The 8,798-nt window shown below is 37.6% G+C and overlaps 1 non-coding gene across 1 annotated transcript; it reads right to left on the bottom strand.

Annotated features, from left to right (window-relative positions):
• Window positions 1–406: 406 nt before the first annotated feature.
• Window positions 407–513, bottom strand: LOC112580718. Its single transcript, XR_003105057.2, has one exon. It is a non-coding gene; the product is annotated as a U6 spliceosomal RNA (small nuclear RNA).
• Window positions 514–8,798: the final 8,285 nt, after the last annotated feature.

Below are 8,798 nucleotides of genomic sequence, written 5' to 3'. Positions count from 1 at the left end.
GTGCTGGTTTCTACCAATCATCAACATGAATCAACCATAGGTTTACCCATGCCACCTCCCACTTGAACATCCCTCCCACCTCCCTCCCCATCCCACCCTCTACGTTGTTACTGAGCCTTGGTTTGAGTTCTCTGAACCATATAGCAAATTCCCATTGGCTATGTATTTTACATATGGTAATGTATGTTTCCATGCTACCCTTTTATACATCCCACCCTCTCCTTCCTCCCCCCTGCTGCCAGCCTTGTCCGTAAGTTTGTTCACTATGTCTGTGTCTCCATTGCTGCTCTGAAAACAGGTACATCAGTACCATCTTTCTAGATTTCATACATATGTGTTAGTATCTGATAGTCGTTTTTCCTCTTTCTGACTTACTTCATTCTGTATAATAGACTCTAGGTTCATCAAAAGTATGGAGTGCTTCATGAATTTGTGCGTCATCCTTGCACAGGGGCCATGCTAATCTTCTCTGCATCCTTTCAATTTTAGCATATGTGCTGTTGAAGCAAGCACCCCCTCTCATTTTGATTCTTGACAAAACTGATGTCTAAAGAGATGAAGTGGCTTGCTCAAAATCGGATGACTAATGAGAACTACAGATAGGGCAGGTACATAGGTTTATAACTCCTGCTTCAAGTGTCTAGTCTAGCCCCACACTTCCTTCCTTAGAAAGATTTTAGAGGTTTATTCCATATGCTGTTAAGGCTTGCCTGCTTTAGACAACTACTTTTGGGTCACTCAGTTAGGCTGTCTTGGTCCATCTGTCTTCCAGGTGTGAAGGATGAAGTAATATAAAAACTATAAAAGAAAGGGAAAATATAAGAAACTATATAAGAAAAGGAAATTTAAAGAAATAGAAGAGTGAGAAATAAGAAGCTTAAAGGAAAAGCATTACCAAAACAACCTTGAAAAAGAACAAAATTGAAACTCTCAGACTCTTGATTTCAAACTTATTACAAAGCTATAGTAATCAATATTCTGTGGTACTGATATAAAGGCAGACATTTAGACTAATGGAATAGATAGAGGGCCTGGAAATAAGTTGTCACATGTATGGCCAAACAATCTTTAACAAGGGTGTTAAGACCATCCAGTGGAAGAAAGGGCAATCTCTCTTCAACAAATGATGCTGGGAAACTGGATGAAAAGTGAAGATGTTAGTCATTCACTCCTGTCTGACTCTTTGTGACCCCATGGACTATAGCCCATCAGGCTCCTCTGCCCATGGGATTCTCCAGGCAAGAATACTGGAATGGGTAGCCATTCTTTTCTCCAGGGGAATCTTCTCGACCCAGTGATTGAACCCAGGTCTCTGCATTGCAGGCAGATTCTTTACTATCTGAGCCACCAGGGAAGCCCATATGCAAAAGAATGAAGTTGTACACTTACCTTACACCATACACAAAAATAACTCAAACTTAATAAAAGACCTAGATGCAAAACCTAAACTATAAAGCTCTTTGGAAGAAAACATAGGGGAACATCTTCATGACATTGGATTTAGCACGAATTTCTTGGATATGACACAAAAAGCACAGGCAACAAAAGTAAAAGCACCAGCTGGACTACACCAAAATTAAAGACATCTATGCATCAAAGGACACAATCAACAGGTCAAAAAGGCAACCTAGAAAATGGCGAAATATTTGCAAATTGTTTAACTAATAAGGTGTTAATATCCAGAATATAGAAAAACCTCCTATAATTCGACAACAACAATAAAACAATCTGGTTAGAAAATGGACAAAGGACTAGTATAGATATTTCTGCAAGGAAGATATACAAATGGCCAATAAGCACATGAAAAAATATTCATGACTAATCATTAAGGAAATGTAAATCAAAGCCACCATGAGATACTCCCTCACACTCAGTAGGATGGCTATTACATAAAACAAACCAACCAGAAGGTAGCAAGTGCTGGTGAGAATGTGGAGACATTGGAACACTTGTGTATTGCTAGTAGAACTGTAAAATCATATAGCTGCTTTGGGAAACATTGTGGTGGTTCCTCAAAAAATTAAAAATTGAATTGTCATATGACTCAGTAATTTCACTTCTGGGTATATATCCAAAGGAATTAGAAAGCAGATCTCAAAGCGATACCTGTATACTTGTGTTTATAGCAACACTTTTCACAATAGCCAAGGGGTAGAAGCACTCCAAGTACTTATGCCCAGGTAAATGGATAAATGGAATGTGGTGTATATTTACAGTGGAATATGATTTATCATTAAAAAGTAAGGCAATTTTGGCATATGCTCCAACATAGATGAATACTAAGGACATTATGCTGTGATATAAGCCAATTACAAAATAACAAATACTGCATACCTGCGATGTACAGTGTTAGAGTAGCCAGATTCATAGAAAGAGAACATAGAATGGTGGCTGCCAGAAGCTGTAGGCAAGGGAAAATGGCAAGCTGTTACTTAATGGGCATGGCAATTCAGTTTTGCAATAAAATATTCTGAAAATTGGCTGTACAACAATGTGAATATACCAGTACTGAACTGTACATTTAGAAATGGTTAAGATGATAAACTGTGATGAGTTCTAACTATAAGTAAAAATAAAATTAAAATAAGAAAAGCATTCAATGTCAACTTATATTCATATTTTTATATCTTCTTCCCAGAAATGTTTATATAATTAATGTACCTGAGAAAATTTAAATGAACACAATTTTTGATATAAACATATTTGTCTATTCATGAGTAGACAAACATATGGTTCATTTGCATATGTATATAAAGTTACCTCATTTTATATTTATTTTTATAATTATATTTTTAATTAAAACACTCTTGTTTTTAAAGTGTCAATAAAAATCTTTAATATGTATGTAGAAATAATGTAATTTCAATAATTATAGCAAATATATATATTATTTAAATATCATAAAACACAATTAGGGTTTAAAGACTACATATTTTATTGTTATGAACAGAAAAATAGAATTAAGATTATAATCAGGAAAAATTATTAGAGAGTCAAAATTTCTATGTAATTTAAAAATCACTGCTATTGAAAACAATTCTTTGGACTGGATTATCCATATACATAGTCTCAGTTCAGTCAGTTGCTCAGTTGCGTCCAAATGTGATTCCATGGACTGCAGCATGCCAGGCTTCCCTGTCTATCACCAACTCCTAGAGCATGCTCAAACTCATGTCCATCAAGTTGGTGATGTCATCCAATCATCTCATCCTCTGTCATCTCCTACTCCTCATGCCTTCAATCTTTCCCAGCATCAGGGTCTTTTTCAATGGGTCAGTTCTTCACATTAGGTGGCCAAAGTATTGGAGTTTCAGCTTCAGCATCAGTCCTTCCGATGAATATTCAGGACTGATTTCCTTTAGGATTGACTGGTTTGATCTCCTTGTAGTCCAAGGGACTCTCAAGAGTCTTCTCCAACACCACAGTTCAAAAGCATCAATTCTTCAGTGTTTAGCTTTCTTTATGGTTCAGTTCTCACATCCATACATGACTACTGGAAAAAGCCATAGCTTTGATTAGACGGACCTTAATATCTCTGCTTTTTAATATGCTGTCTAGATTTGTCATAACTTTTCTTCCAAGGAGTAAATGTCTTTTAATTTCATGGCTGCAGTCACCATCTGCATTGATTTTGGAGCCCAAGAAAATAAAGTCTGTCACTGTTTCCATTGTTTCCCCATCTATTTGCCATGAAGTGATAGGACCAGATGCCATGATCTTTGTTTTTTGAATGTTGAGTTTTAAACCAACTTTTCCACTCTCCTCTTCTTTCACTTTCCTCAAGAGGCCTTTTAGTTCCTCTTCACTTTCTGCCATAAGGGTGGTGTCATCTGCATATCTGAGGTTATTGATATCTCTCCCAGCAATCTTGATTCCAGCTTGTCTTTCATCCAGCCTGGCATTTCGCGTGATGTACTCTGCATAGTCTACACTGATCATATCCATTGAACAATTGTGTAATTTATTCTTCACCTTAACTCATAGCCAGAGACTGAGTTTAAAGCTCTCACAGTAAGCAAATCAATTTGAGAATTTCATCATTTGTTTATTATCCCCCTTGTTGCAGTGAGTAACTATCTGGCCACAGTTAAATTACTGATTTCTCCATTTCTTTATCGGAGAAGGCAATGGCACCCAACTCCAGTACTCTTGCCTGGAAAATCCCATGAACAGAGAAGCCTGGTGGGCTTCAGTCCATGGGGTCACTAAAAGTCGGACACGACTGAGCAACTTCACTTTCACTTTTCACTTTCATGCATTGGAGAAGGAAATGGCAACCCACTCCAGTGTTCTTGCCTGGAGAATCCCAGGGACAGCAGAGCCTGGTGGGCTGCCATCTATGGGGTCGCACAGAGTCGGACACGACTGAAGTGACTTAGCAGCAGCAGCAGCAGCAGCCATTTCTTTATATCCCTTCCTGGTGAACAAGAATTCTATCATGTACCAAGGATAAAGGAATTTTTCTTAAGATATTGAGACATAATTCTTAGTTTGTATAATCTGCTGTCTTTGTGTGCATGAGACAAAAGATGTCCTATACCATTTTCCTTATATACTACCCCCACCTCATCAGTAGCATCCCTTCAAATCTGGATATAAAGGAAAAAATAAAAAATTAAATTTCAGGTGTAATTATTTTCCATCCATTTCTTGGAAAGAGTATGGGAGGCATTGTCTAACCTGTTCTCTCCATGTGAAAAGTGAACCTAGATTCATTTGCTCAAAATATAAAAGGCACTTGGCCAGGGCCAACACATTACAAAAGAAATAGAGTTTATATTTTCAAGGAACTTGCAGTCTAGAGATGAAGAAAGCACACAAATTTGCATACAAATATGTACATACTTGGGAGAAGGCAATGGCACCCCACTCCAGTACTTTTGCCTGGAAAATCCCATGGAAGGAGGAGCCTGGTAGGCTGCAGTCCATGGGGTCGCTAGAGTAGGACACAACTGAGCGATTTCACTTTCACTTTTCACTTTCATGCATCGGAGAAGGAAATGGCAACCCACTCCAGTATTCTTGCCTGGAGAGTCCCAGGGATGGGGAAGCCTGGTGGGCTGCCGTCTATGGGGTTGCACAGAGTCGGACACGACTGAAGCGACTTAGCAGCAGCAGCATGTACATACTCATAGATACATATTTTTTAATGTATATATGTAGTCCTTTAATATCTTTTTATATATATTTATATTAATTAGTATATGTATTTACACACATGATAAAACATTAATTGGTCATGTATACTTACACACACACACATATACTCTTTTTTCCAAGATGAATATTATATTTTCAATCTCCGCAAGTTAATATTTCATTTAAAATTCAAACAGGGTGTTCTTTTTTAAATATAAGATTATTCTAACTTCACCTGAAAGTGAAACCAAATACTCAAAAATAACTAAAAAATATTTTTGAAATTTAAGTGGCGACAAATTTTATTAGCTGCTTCAGAACCATGCTTGTATCTTATTTTTTAAGAATTTTCCCAAATTCATGTCAGACACCAAACCACAGCTGCAAGAAACTCATAGAACCCCAAACAGGATAAATGCCCCAAAAAGCCCAAAAAACCCCACTACATCTAGGCATCTCATTTTCAAACTGAAGCAAATTAAAGCTAGAAGAAAATATTGAAAGAAGCCAGAGAGGGGAAAGGACACACCTGTCAAAGAGCAAAGGTAAGAATTACATCTACCTCTACTCAGCCTGTAAGCCACAAGACAATAGTATAAGATACTTCAAGTGTTGAGAAAAAACCTACCAGCCTAGAATTCTATATCCTGAGAAATTTTCCTTCCAAAGTGAATGAAATAAAAACTTTCTCAGAAAAGTTGAAATTGAGCCACATTATAGGAGCCCCCTACACTTCCCAGAGTAGGGGCCACACCTCCTGTGAAGGCTTTTCTTCTGCTTATATGTCCACTAACCCAGCAATAAAGCAAGTGCCCCTAGAAAATCTTCCCTGGAGGAGGAGCAACCCCCTGATTCCCAATTGACTAAAGGGCTATAAAGAGGGAAATAAAATGATTAATTAAAGCAGTATTCAACAGATTATGGCCACCAAGTTTGATGTATTGTTCAAAGTTGTGTAGTGGGAAGTATACACACACACACATACACACACACACACACAATCTCGTTGACATAGTAATGTATCACATTGTGATGAAAAGTTCACTGTATAAAACCAGGAAATTGTTTTGGGGATGATATACAACTGTTCTGGGCTTTCCAGGTGGCACAGAAATAAAGAATCTGCCTGCCAATACAGGATATTCAGGAGACATTGGTTCAATCCCAGGGTCAGGAAGATCCCTAGAGAAGGAAATGGCAACCCACTCCAGTATTCTTGGGAAACCCCATGGTCTGTAGCCTGAGCACACATGTACAATTGTTCTAAGCAGAGCCAGGCTTTATTGCCATTGTCCCTTTGCCTTAATCTTTACTGAACCACCGCCCCCTTCCGCCCCGCCCATCAACTTCTTTAATTGTGCAGTGGGCAAACGACAGTCTTGTCAAAGAGTCTTTGGCTCTTTGAACTTTGAGCCAAAATTTTAGATCAGCCATATCTACCTTAGTGCAAATAATCATACAAGATATTCATTTATTCACAGTAAAAACTGACTAAATACCCTCCAATACTTGTATTGAAGTGTGGAGCAGCATGCTTAGTTTCCATTTTGCAGATGGAATACTTGAGGCAGAGGCAGAAGACTTTCTGTCACAGCTTAGCTTGGTCCTGACAATCAGTACTTAGGTGTCTGTTAGGCAATAAATGACCTCTTTCTCTATTTAGAATAAATTTCCCAGAGAAGTTTCAGGTTTCTGAACAGGAGCAGACTATGACCCTTCAGTTCTATTTGTTCTTTGTAGAATCACCCATACAGTGTCCAGGACAAACAAGTCCAAAGCTCCAGCTTCAGGGGTAGACTTGGGAAGGACAGTGTCATGGAGCACCGTATTTCTGTGTATAAGGAATTACAAGATGAAAGCAGTCTCAAGACTGCCTCTCCAACAGCTTGCCTATAGGAGACAACTGAATCCCACAGGTGCCCCTCACAGCTATGTTTTCAGTTGTAAAAGCTGGGCTCAGGTCCCAAGTAGAAGTGTGTCAGAATTTATTTGTTGGCTGTATCTTATTTGTTTTGCTTTGCTAGTAAAGTATCTTCTTTAAGAGAAAAAATCAATAAGGAAAGGATGGGACAGATAAAACAGAAGATGGTGATGCTGATAATAATAATGATGACGATGAGAAAGAGGAGGCAGCTAACCCCATCTGGCACTCACAATGCATCACACAGTGCTCTCTGTGCTTTACGTGTTAGGACTTAGAATAGTTCTCTAACATATTATGAAGTTGGCCATACTATCACCTTTAATTACAAATGAGGAAAGTGAGGTAATGAGAGATAAGTTCATAGTACATAGTTCACAGTTCATGCATAGCTAGCAGGTTACATACTTAAATATTAGTTTCTCACCCATATCATATACCAAAGTAATTCTAAGAGATTTAAACAGCTAAATGTACTAAGTAAAATCAGAAAAGTACCTAGAGGAGAATTTTTAAAAATATATATAAATGGCATGTGTGATTATGTGATATAAGATGTTTTCTAAGAATAAATACAATAGAAGTAATCACAAACATATCTGAACAGTTATTTTTAATTTCTAATTGTCTAAAAGCATATATTCAATTAAGAAGCAAAAATTTTAAAAGAATCCAAAAATATTCCTAATGGCTAATATCCACATATTGGTTAATATGTAAATTGGTTGATACTCTATAATACGTAAAATATTGGTAAGTCAATAAGAAAAACAGTGATAACCTAAAAGATAAATGGTTGAGGAATAGGAACAGATGATTCAACAAAAAAAAACACAAACATTAATAGAGCTATATATAAAAAAATAATAATAGCTATTATGTGTTTATTACATTGGGCTAGAAACTGTGTTAAATACCTGAATTGTCTTATTACATCTGCCAAAAAAACCCTGTGTATGATATGCATACCCAAGATCACAAAGCTGGTAACACAGTGAGACTGGGAACCCAAACCTGAGCACAGCTCCGAACATGATTTAAACAGAAAACCACACTGCAGTGATGTGCTGGTACCAGCTCATCCCCACTTTCTGTGTTAGTTGCTCAGTCATGTCTGACTCTTTGCGACCACATGGACTATAGCCCACCAGGCTCCTCTGTCCCTGAGATTCTCCAGGCAAGAATGCTGGAATGGGTTGCCATTCCCTTCTCTAGAGGATCTTCTCCACCCAGGGAACAAATGCAGGTATCCTGCACTGCAGGCAGATTCTTTACCTTCTGAACCACCAGGGAAGTCCCCACTTGCTAGAACCCACTTAATACCCATTTTCCCAGCTCCATGTTGAATCATACCATGCCAGCAGCTTGAAATATGCTACGGTAGAAGTACTTACACCACAGAAATCAGCATGTGCTCCAACTGAGCCCTGCAAGAGTAATTATTAAATAGTTCTCAATCCACCATTTACTCTTTCCCTAAAACAACCTGGAATTAGGTCAGATTTCAGGAACTTTTTTTCCCAAATATCAACCTCATCACTCAAAGAAATGTGAACTAAAACAAGAGATACCATGTTTGCATACAAATTTAGCAAATATTAGAAGAGAGCAATCATAAACTAAATTGAGATATCAAGGGCATGTCAATTAATTCAACCTTTATAGAAAAAATATTTGGTACTATACTATCAAGATTCTTTGAGACATTCATAGATTTCAATCTTACAAATCCACTACT

Source organism: Bubalus bubalis, chromosome 19 (assembly GCF_019923935.1).
Source record: "Bubalus bubalis isolate 160015118507 breed Murrah chromosome 19, NDDB_SH_1, whole genome shotgun sequence".
NCBI lineage: Eukaryota > Metazoa > Chordata > Mammalia > Artiodactyla > Bovidae > Bubalus > Bubalus bubalis.
The sequence above is the reverse complement of the archived record's forward strand: the minus strand, read 5'-3'. Positions and strand labels throughout refer to the sequence as shown.